Genomic DNA, 12,306 nt, shown 5'->3' on the forward strand with positions numbered 1-12,306 from the left:
CGCTTCGGCGGGGCGGTGTGGACTTGTTGGGCCGGAGGGCCTGTTTCCACACTGTAAGTAATCTAATCTAATCTAATCAAATTTCTATTAAAAAAAAGGCGGCACAGTGGCACAGTGGTTAGCACTGCTGCCTCACAGCGCCAGAGACCCGGGTTCATTTCCTGCCTCAGGCGACTGACTGTGTGGAGTTTGCACATTCTCCCTGTGTCTGCGTGGGTTTCCTCCGGGTGCTCCGGTTTCCTCCCACAGTCCAAAGATGTGCAGGGTCAGGTGAATTGGCTATGCTAAATTGCCCGTAGTGTTAGGTAAGGGGTAGATGTAGGGGTATGGGTGGGTTGCACTTCGGCGGGGCGGTGTGGACTTGTTGGGCCGAAGGGCCTGCTTCCACACTGTAAGTAATCTAATCTAATGCTCATTTGAAGAGCCAGTGCAGGAAGGGCCTATTTCTGCACTTTTACAATTCTGTAATTCTGAGTAGGTCATTTAATCCCTCAAGCCTACTCAACTATTCAATACAGCCTCAGCTGCAGTGAACAATATATATCATGCTAACTAAACATTCCCCTACTGGAACAACTTCGTTTCTTTTTAGTGTCCCAATTTGAATGTTCTCCTGAGCAATGGTGCTGTAATCAGTTTTTTCAGTCTCCCTACAGTCATTGTTTAGTCTAAAAAACTAGAGGGCATAGCTTTAAGGTGAGAGGGGAAAGGTTTAAAAGGGATCCGAGGGCAACCTTTGCACACAGAGGGTGTTGTGTAAATGGAATGAGCTGCCAGAGGAAATGGTGGAGGCTGGTACAATTACAACATTTAAAAGACATCTGGATGGGTACATGAATAGGAGGAGGGTTTAGAGGGATGAAGACCAAATTCTGGCAATGGGACTAGATGTATGCAGGATATCTGGTCAACATGGGTCAGTTGGTCCGAAGGGTCTGTTTCCGTGCTGTACAACTCTATGATTCTATATGCTGCAAGAACATCAGATGCTTCTCCAGTGCTACCTTCTGCAATTTCATATCCACTTCACTAACAGTCACAGCCTCATATTCGTTGCCATGGATCCAGAACAGAAATATTTAACTGAACAACTGTAACAGCTTCCTTGAACAAAGTATCCAAGTAACCTTCTCCCTCCCTGATGCATTGCAATGTTCAAATCTCAAATTCAGGTTCCTGATCTATGAGTCAACATTTCTCAGTTTGCAGACACTTACTGTCAGTGGGTAATTTAAGTTTTAAGTCTGACACTCTTTAGTGCTATTTCAGTTGTATCCATCCAGATTGGACTGATAGTGGATTAAAGGGCATGCAGAAACTCCAAATCTTACAAATCTGCTGCCACCAGCAAATTTTAGTTGTTTCCTTACATTTGGTGGCAATCAATATATTCATATCTAGATGTGTGCATTAACGTACTCTTGGAGTGATTGGTTCAATTACGCATTTAAAAATGAAGATTTATTTAATTTCTCACACACATTCCAAAACTTAATGGAAACATTCACCCACACTGACATACAATATTAGATCAAAGGAAAAAAATACTATAATTATAAAGACGGACTTTACCTCTGTCACTATTGTGGTGCAGGTCTGGTGTTTCTTAGTTAAGTTAATACTTTTGGTTGCTTAGCTGACCGTAGCACACTGATGGCTTTTTTGCAGAACACTCTTTAATGAAATTTCCTTGAAAAGTTTTAAATTCAACTATTTTTGATTTTAGCAGGGAGCAAATATAGCCACTTTAACATGTGACCTCATAGAAGTGTCAAGTCACTGTCCAAATAAGATGTCATGGTAACTGAATAAGTAGGCCAAGTTCATTTTCCAGTCTGAGGTTTGCAAATAACAAAGGTCTTCGTTGAAAGACTGGGCAACATGACAATGAATGTTTCAAGCCAGTTTTGTTTATCTTTCAACTTGGCCCACAGGATCATACGAGTGGAATGTCCTCCTTGCTCTCGCTGGAGATAGTTATTTCTTAATCTTCAAAATATATCCTTGGAAGCCATCTTGATTTTAAACTTAAATGTATCTTTTTGAATACAGATTTGAGGATTTATAAAATCATTATTCTGAAACAGCTGTATATACTTAAATTTCTTGAACAGCAATTTTTGCCGTTATTATCCCACAAATTGCACAACCTTGGAGACAGACACATCTGCAAGAATCCAGAGGCACAGAAATTTAACATGTACTTTAAAACCAGTGCATTTCAGCACGTGACACATGCTTCAATGTCCAACTTGCCATCTCACAGAGCGCAAAATCTGCCCCAAAAATTCATAGAATTTTGGGCCAAAATTTATGTACTGTGACTGACTTTAAAGATACAATAACTGATTTAAAACGTAATTGAACTATTGGCTGGAGAGGTCAGATTAGCTGTCCTGAGGATTGAGGATGAGTTTTCTCCTTCCTCATTAATAAATCCATTCTTTTTGTCATGAATGAGCTTTAATGTTAAGTGCAGAAGCAGAAAACTCAGCTCATCACTCTGTTACATGATTTTCTCCCTTTTGAACTCAATACTCAGCAGTGCTGCCAAAGGATTGCTCAAGTGGATCAAGCCTGTATTTATTCCTGATGTGACATTGTGTTGGCATTCTTTTGACTTGGAGTGCTGCCTGCTAGTCCTGTGGCATTTTCACCTACTGTTCCTATCTCTAACATTTCTGACTTGATGAAGCAAGAAAATAATTATAATGCAGGAGATGATTGCTTGCCATTTGCACTCATCAAAGTAATTGTGTTGGCATTCTTCATTGCTATCTTATATGCAAATTGAGATGATGGTTTGTTACTTGTTTTCCCAAGATAAAAAAAACTGGTCAATGTTTGAATGACTATATCAAGATATACAGAAAATAACAATGAAGCTTGCTTTAAATTTAATGATTTTTAGTTGCAGAAGCAATCTAATATTTAAAACTGAAATCTGTGATTCAGCGTGTCCTTTCATCACAGCACGTGATAAATAGTGAATCTAGGCTTTTGCAATCCTGAAATATTTAAGCTTTAGTGAATTTCAGTGTAAAGCATATTCAATTAAAATAACGTGTTTGTTTACTGCTGTCTATTTAAATTCGCAGCTAAAAATTTATGGATAACCTTATGAATTGTTTTGAACATTTCTTGCTGTGATTGCTGAGTCCAATTGTGAAAGGGATTTCTTTTCTCATAGTTTAGCCAATAAATTAGGGATTTATGACCCTCTGGAGGCTGATTGTGAAGACATCTGTAAAATTAGGCATCAAGATATGGACTCTATTTCAAGTGGCTACACCCACCAACACCCCATGCTGTGATTTTACTTGTGGTGGGGGGAATGTTGAGAGGTCTTCCTGCCTCTGGACCATTTTAGGCATTTAAGTGTCTATTTTAAGGCCACTTAAGTGCTTTGTCCCATCTATATTGGGGTTTAACCTGTAGTAAAAGATGTCCCACACCAAATAGCCAGTCCAACATCTTCTGCTGCTCAGGAAAGATTTGGGCTTTCCTTTAAGGATCTCCTACACATTTCCCCTCCATTTTACTTCTTTACTTCTTTGTTACGATGCTGCTCCTTTAACAAGATTATGTTTTCGTTGGTGTTTTTTTCAGAGAGGTCATAAAAGACATAGACTCTGACAAGTCTAAGTTGAAGGGTTTTTAGGCGAGTTTGATTATAGCTAACAGATACTGCCTCAGTAAAAAGGTTTCCAAGTCTTTAAAAAAAAACACTTGCATAATGAAAGAGAAGTGGACAGTTCTCCCACCTCAGCTTTTCTCTTGGTTTGGTTTTAGCACAGTAGTGTTTTGGAAGCTGCTGGACCCAAAGAAGCAGGTCCATGCTGACCCTCTCTCTCTCTCTCTCTGTCATCTCTCCTGTAAAACCCCGTGTTTGATTTTACCTTTTGTGCCAGGTGGTGTTTTTGGGGATTGTCGCAAGTATTGGGAACAGCCCATCATTAAGTTCATATAATATGTTGGGTTTTTGGATAGATTAAGTCACTCGGTATTCAGTTCTCTTTCGTTTGTGTTCCATTCAGTAAACTTAAAACTAACTGGTTTGACCAGCTGCATCAATTCTGGAATATCCACATTATATCCGCTGAAAACAACTGGCAAAGTTAGGTCCTGAGCTACCTTCATGAAATGTTTTGAGGGGGTCTAGCCTGGTCCTATGTCTACCATGGCCTGCCCATCCGCTGGACACCTTACCAGGCCAGCCAACCCAGTGAAAGTAATCCCTTGAATATCTGGATTAAGTGACAATCTGCATTGGATCCCAGCACTAGTCACTGCTCCTGGTGATGATGCTGGCCACAAATTGATTGACCACCAACTTTCAGAAACACGATTGTCTCTCTGATGTCGCAGATTGGAAATTCTGCATCAAGATTCTGCAAACTAAGTCAGTGAAAGAAGAGTGGTTTCACAGGCAGCAGATTTTGACTGCGATTGGAGCTAAAGGCAAATTTGATTTAAAACTTAAGGAATGGATGAGTCTACCATTATATGGCAGAGAGCACCCAGCAAGATTCTCAGATATTGCTCTCGAAGCCTTTGTAGGGGAGATGAAATGAAGGAAGGACATTGTATATCTGTTGTGACACAGGAGACCTTCACAGTACAATACAAGGGGGTATTTGGAGGGAGGTAAATGCCAGGGGTAAGGCTTCATATGCCTGCAGTAACATAAAAAGTTCAAGGTCTGCTAGTTGTTATCAATCTTCAAGTGGCATCTCATAACCAGTGTCCCAGAAACCTAATGAGTTGCTGAATTCCAGTGGTCCTCATCCCTGACTACCTATATTCTCTATCGATCACTTTAATTCATATGGTGAACTTCAAGTTCTTACATTCATTATTATTGCAAATAATACATTCAAATTACAGTTTAAACACACACCAACAGTGAATCAAGTATAAAAGCCACATCACTCCCGCAACTTGAAAAACCTCGAACAAAAGGAGAAGGAGCAGCATATGGCAGACAGCAACCGGTGGAAGAGGTGTGTACTTTATGTACTGATCTCGATGGAAATGGCAGTTCTGGTCACTTTGGGAAGGAACATTGAATCACAGGACTGTTGTGGTGCAAAAGTAGGGCAGTCAACCCAATAAGGACACTGAGCTCGTTTGTGTAACTGGAAGGATCAGTGATCAGGGTTTCTGTCTCCTCACTTCTCCCTTTCCTTCCTTTCACACCAGATGGTGTAAAAGAGGAGCTGCTGAGGATACCTTCTCTCCCCAATTCATCCTTATCTATTTATTCATTGTAACTCCCCAAGAAGTGGAAACTCCAGAATCAGTGAAGGAAGAAGAGAATGACAATGAATGAAAATGCAGCATCACTTAATCTTACTCTTGTGCCACCGACTTAAAGGACAACATTGCACAGAATTGAGAAGCTACCTTATACAAGATAATTGCACTTAGTGAGTGACTCAACAAAACTGCACAAAACAGCTGACATATTTCAGTGACAATCTACTTGGTGAAGCAAAGTATGACTTTCTCTTCAGTGATGTTAAGGCAAGACAAATGGCCTTTGAATATTCTCCATGAATAAGCTCCCTTGCTAAGTGTTTTGTTCCTTCTCCTCCTCCATTTTCAGGTTTTCCTTCTCTATTGAATTTTCCTTCTTTCTTCTAATCATGTTCTAATCTGAAGCACAGCCCTACTGGACAACTCACGGCTTGAGGAAATTAACTTGTGTGGTAGATAAGAGTAGGCTGAGGCAATATAAAAACTGCCAAACCTATTGTTCTACAAATTACTGAAACTTTCAACAGCTATATAACTGAGTTTTTAAAACTTCCATAAATGAGTAGTAATCAGAAAACAATCCCAGCAGTTTATGTTTCCTGCATAATCTTTTTAAGTACCATTGAAAGGAGGTCATTATTCCATCAGCATTGCTGCCTACCTGAAACAAGAGCTGGCAAGTCGACTGGTTCTATACCCAGACATCCTGATGAAGGGCTTATGCCCGAAACATCAATTCTCCTGCTGCTCAGTTGCTGCGTAGCCTGCTCTGCATTTCCAGCACCACACTTTTCAAGTCTGATCTCCAGCATCTGCAGTCCTCACTTTCCCCACCGCCACATCATGTCTGGGTAGAACATTAAAATGAGTGTGAAGAAGAATCATCTTCTATCACAAGATAATGTAAGTCATTGAAATTGAAATTGTCAATAGCCAAAACATGAGAAACCATTTGTGAGGATGATGAAATACAGACATTATGGTCACCTGACTGAAGCCCAGTTTCTGACAAAGGAAATCTATTGAGACATACTTTTGGGAGCAACAGACAGAAAGAAAAGGTTGCAGAATAACAAGGGAAATGGACCCACCTAAAATCAATCAGGAGGATGAAAATTAATTGGGCTGGCATTTATCCATCTACTTTAGGAACCAAAGCAGGTTTTCATTGAAGGAGTTTGACTATAGTTTGCATGGAGTGAAATCAGAAAGTACTGCTCCTTCAAACTGCAAATCATCTCCATAAACCTCCTGGGATCACGGACTTTTCAAGATCCTATCTTGAAGGAAGCAAGCATGGCAGTGAATTGTTGGACTTTTACCTCTTTTATAATCACCTTTCTTGGTATGTGTGTGTGGCTATGTGGATTGGTGTGGTTGTCTATACTTGTCAGGTTTTGAGTAATAAAACATTTAACCTTCTTCTTTAAAACTTGCAAGGAAACCTGTAATTTATCTGTTCTTGACAGTTATAGAAATCGAGGGTTAAAACATTTTCCTTTCAAAATATATTACCTTCAGTCAGTCAGAAGGTGGAAGATGGCCGTGCATCTCTCCCTGGCTGTAATAAAGGTTATTTTCACATTTCTAGCTCCTTCTCTTTGTGGAATCAGCAGAGCTAGATATGAAGAGGGCAGCTCAGGTCCAGGTGGATTTGATATAACTTGTCTATAGATGTAATGCTTATCACATGTAAATGCAGTAACAAGACATTTTTTTAAATAAATATTTTATTTATGAAAAGAAAAAGATTTTTGAAGTTTTTTATTACAAAATTACAAAATTAAAACAAAACTGTAGTGGTGAGAGAGGGCATCCTTGACGACAACCTCTGCCAACATTAAAGCTATCCGATCTTATGCCATTGGTAATCACCACTCCTTTTGGATCGTTATATAATACTGCAACCCACTTGGTAAAGCCCCTTCCAATGCCAAACTATCCAATAGTGTTTAAAAAAATGGCCATTCCACCCGATCGAATGCCTTCTCTGCATCAAGGGAGACAACTAATCCCAGTATTGCTTTTTGCTGGCAGACTTATACCATGTTTAACACTCTTCTGATATTGTTAATGGATCTGCGATCCTTAATAAACTCCATCTGATCCTGTTTTATAATGAATGGTAAAACTTTCTCCAGTCTTAATGCCAACATTTTTGAGAGAATTTTGAAGTCCACATTCAGTTAAGGATATAGGTCTGTACGAAGTACAGTCTTCTGGGGCTTTTCCTTTCTTAAGAATGAGAGAAATATTTGCTTCTCTCAGGGAGGGCAGAGACTACCCTGACTGTGTGAATAATTATACGTAAGGGGTCCGGCCAATTTGTCTATGAACTCTTTACAGAACTCAGCCTGGAATCTGTCTGGTCTGGGCACTTTACCGCTCTGGAGATACTTCACCACCTCCTGCACTTCCTGAGTTGTCGGGGGGCATTCAAAAGCAACACCTACTCTGAGGTTAAGCCCGAGAGGACCAGATTTTTTTTTTAAAATTCCATATTTCTCATTCTATCCTCACAGCCTTCCGAGTTACACACTCAAAGTAGAACTTTCTAAAGGCTGCAATGATCTTTTTAGGATTACAAATCAGGGTACCAGCACCTTCTCTAATAGACGTAATGGATTGGGGAGCCTGTTTCTTTCTAACAAATAGTATCTCCCTCTTTGCTGATTGAGTAAATGCAGTCTTCAAGGTAGCTCAAGGGCTGTAATCCACTGTAGATTCATAATGGAGTGTCTATCAGCATATGCTGTCTTAGCTGCCTTCAGGCGAGCCTCAAGCAGATGCTGTTGTTCTCTCTTTTGTCTTTTCCAGGTCGCAGAATATGAGATAGCCAAATCATGCGTATATGCCTTAGCAGTCTCTCATATCACCGATGGGTTACTGGCTGTGCCTGAATTGATATCCCAGAAAGTTTTAAATTCCTGCGAGAAATATTCTATGAATGTATTATCCTTCAATAGGAAAGGGTCAATACGCCAATGTCGGGAACCCATCTTACCATCACTTGTCTTAACCTCCATATACACTGCTGCATGGTTGGAAATAGTTATATTCCTTATTTTACAAGACAATATCGAATTCAGAAAGGTCGAAGGGACAAAAAAAAATCGATTCTGGTGCGGCATTTGTGTGGGTTAGAATAAAAAGTAAAATCTCTACCCTCAGGGTGAAAACACCTCCACACATCTACCAGTCCCAACTCCCTATTCAGATCAGCCAACTGCCTAGATCTCAGAGAAATACCCATAGAACTCCTAGATATCCTGTCCACCTCAGGGTCAATAATACAATTAAAATCTCCCCCTATAATTGTGTGACGCACCCTGAGAGCCATCAATTTAGAGAGCACATCTGTTACAAATTTAAAAGGATGTGCCGGGGGGCAATAAACATTCAAAATCCCGTATTCCTCTCCATATATTAGGGCTTTAAGTAATATATACTGTCTTTTATCTGGCTTAGCATTTGGAAAAGAAGATTCTTCCGGATAAGAATAGCCACTCCCCTGTTTTTTTAACTAAAAGATGAAAAGAACACCTGATCAAATCCTCCCTGCTGTAGCTTCGAATGCTCCTTATCAAGTAAATGTAGCTCCTGTAAAAGGGCTTCATCAACCCTTTCTTTTTAAGACTTGATAATATCTTTTTCCTTTTAATTGGCGAGTGGCTCCCCTTGACATTCCAGGTGTACCAATTAAATGAATGACTAGCCATGATCATTCAAGAAAGTCCGAGACCCCCCAGGAAGAAGAACCCCACTCAAAAAGCATTGAGTAGAAACCGTAAACAATTCACGTAATTTTAAAAAAACAACCTTTAAAACAATTAAGTCAAGACAACCACGAACTACTCCTAGAAAAAATAAGACAAAATTAAAAGGAGACTTTCCTCCCTATCCACAGGGGGCACTCCTACCTTCCAGTAATCCCACCATAACCCCTTCCAGCTAGAGCCATGCCCTCGGCCCAGACATTACTAAGTAAAATATACAAATGCCAATATCTTATAATACAAAAATTAAAAGTAAAGGCAACCAACCCGCCCCCTCCATATTATTACCTAGGCATTCTTAACAAAACAGCAACATAAAATAAAATATATAAAATTACAATCCCAGCAAATATTAAGGAAAAAAAACTCAAAAACATCCGCCAACAACCAGATAAACCAAGCGAGTTATTGATAAGAGTTAACAGAAAAATCCTGTCCCAAGAAAGGATGGAAAAGAGGAAGGGGGAGGGAGGAGGAAAAAAAGGAGATAAAATAAAGTGATTGTCCATATAGTTCAAGTCCATCAGTCTATTTGACAGCATCCAAAAATTATTTTACTTTTTCCGGCGATCCAAAGTTATATGCAGACCTTCCATGACTGAAGCACAGTGTTGCTGGGTTAAACATGGAGTACTGAATATTTAAATCCCTCATACGCTTCTTTACCTCATTAAACGCCTTCCTCTTGCGAACCACAACGGGAGAAAAGTCCTGAAACTGCATTATTTTGGATCCCTTGTATACCATGGCGTGGGGATCCTTCCCAAAGCACTGGAGACCTCCAGCAGCATTTGTTTTTCCCTGTAGCGCTGAAGTCAAACTAGGACTGGGCAGGGGTGCTGGTCTGACCCGGACCTATGCACAGCAACCTGGTGGGCCCGCTCAACCAACACCCAGCCTGACTCAGACTCCAGCTTCAGCAACCATTGCTTCAAAAGGTGAACAAGCTGGCCTTCCTCCTCCCATTCAGGAAGGCCCAGCAACCGAATATTTTTCTGATGACCTGACCCACAGAAGATTCGGCAGTGATCACAGAGACTGCGGCTCATTGCTCCGCCCCTCCAACACGCTGCCCGAGTTTCTTGATCTCTCGGTCATGCTTCTGCAGCATGAACGAGATCTACTCCCACCTGGACCAGGTCTCTTCAATCGATGCGTCGATCTTCTCTTGGAGCTTGACAAACTCAGAGATCAGGCTTGCCTCTGCAGTTAAGTCCCCCAGGACGACCGCGGATGCATCATTTGCTATGGGGTTGGGGGGGGCGGGTGGTGTGGTCCCTGCTTGTTGTGAACTCCGTAATCCTTTACCTTTCATCATTTAAAAATTTATCAAACTGCCAAAGTTTCATACAGAATGACTAGCTGCTGGGTAAAAGCTATTTTTAGTCATTTAAAAAGTCTTAGACCTACTGGGTCGCCACCATCTTGAATCCCCAAGACTACATTTAATATAATGCTCATAAGATAGAGTAGCAGAATTAGGTTATTCAGCTCATTAATTCTGATCCGCCATTTGAAGATGGCTGATATGTTTCTCAAATTCATTCTCTTGCCTTCTCTCCATATTCCTTGATCACCTTACTAATCAAGAACTTATCGATCTCTGCCTTAAATACGCTCAATGACTTGGCCTCCACAGCCCTCAATGGCAATGAATCCCAAAGATTCCTTACCCACTGACTGAAAAAATTCTTCCTCATCTCAGTTCTACAGGGTTGTCGCATCATTCTGAGTCTGTGCTCTTGGGCCCTAGTCTCTCCTACTAGTGGAAACATCTTTACCACATCCACTCTATCCAGGCCTCACAGTATTCTGTACATTTCCATCAGATCCCCCGTCATTCTTCTAAACTCCATTGAGTGTAGACTCAGAGTCCTCCCTCCTCCTCACATGTGAACCTCCTTTGGTTTCCCTCAGCTCATCCTTTCATAGATACAAGGCCGAAAACTGCTCACAATATTCCAAATGCAGCCTGACTAGAGCTTTATAAGCTTCAGCAGTTCATCTCTGCTCTTGTATTCCCGCCCTTTTCAAATGAATGTGAACATTGCATTTGCTTTCCTAACTGCCATCTGAAATTGCAGGTTAACATTAACAGAATCCTGAACTAGGATTTCCAAAGCCTTTAACCATTTAGAAAATAGTCTATATCTCTATTCTTCTGACCAAAATGCATAACTTTACATGTTCCTGTACTATATTCCAACTGCCACTTTTTTGCCCATTCTCTTCTAGCATGTCCAAATCTTTCTGCAGCCTCTCACTTCTTCAACATTACCTGTGCTTCCATCTATCTTTGTGTCATCTGCAAACTTAGCAACAATTCCTTCAGTTCCTTCCTCCAGGTCATTAATGTATAATGTGAATAGTTATAGTCCCAACGTGGACCCATGTAGAACTCCACTAATCATCGGCTGCCATCCTGATTCGGACCCCTTTATCCAAACTCTGTGCCTTCTGCCAGTCAGCCAATCCTCTACCTATGCAAGTACCTTGCTCCTACAACCATGGGCTTTTATCGTACTTAGCTGCCTCCTGTGCAACACCTTGTCAAAGGCTTTTTGGAAATCCAAATAGACCATGTCCACTGGTTCTCCTTTGACTAATTTGCTCTTTCCCTCCTCAAAGAAGTCAAACAGATTTGTCAGGCATGACCTCCCCTTGACATACATGCTGATTCAGCCATATTTTACCAGGTACTTTCAAGCACTCTGCAATATCACCATTTATAATAGACTCTAAAATCTTTCTAACATCAGGCAAACAAGTCTAGAAAATCCCATCTTGTGCTTCCTTCCCTTCTAAATTCGGGATGTTGCATTTGCCATTTATCTGTAACCCTCGCTGACTCCAGTGATTGCTGAAAGATCACCACCAATGCCTCCACAATCTCGTCAGATATCTCTTTCAGAACCCTGGGGTTTAGTCCATCTAATGCAGGTGACTTATCTACCTTCAGACCTTTCAACACCCCAACCCCTTCTTCTTAGTAATGGCCACTACACTCTCCTTGACCCCCTATTTCTCTTAAAGTTCTGGGATGCGACTGATGTGAACATCGGAGTTATCGTTAGTAAGATTGCAGATGACACCAAAATTAGAGGTGTAGTGGACAATGAAGTAAGTTACATCAGAGTACAACTGGATTTTGATTAGATGGGCCAATGGGCCAAGGAGTGGCAGATGGAACTTAATTTAGATAAACGCAAGGTGCTGCATTTTGGAAAGGCAAATCAAGGCAAGACTTATAAACTTAATGGTAAGGTGCTGG

This window comes from Chiloscyllium punctatum, chromosome 8 (assembly GCF_047496795.1).
Source record: "Chiloscyllium punctatum isolate Juve2018m chromosome 8, sChiPun1.3, whole genome shotgun sequence".
NCBI lineage: Eukaryota > Metazoa > Chordata > Chondrichthyes > Orectolobiformes > Hemiscylliidae > Chiloscyllium > Chiloscyllium punctatum.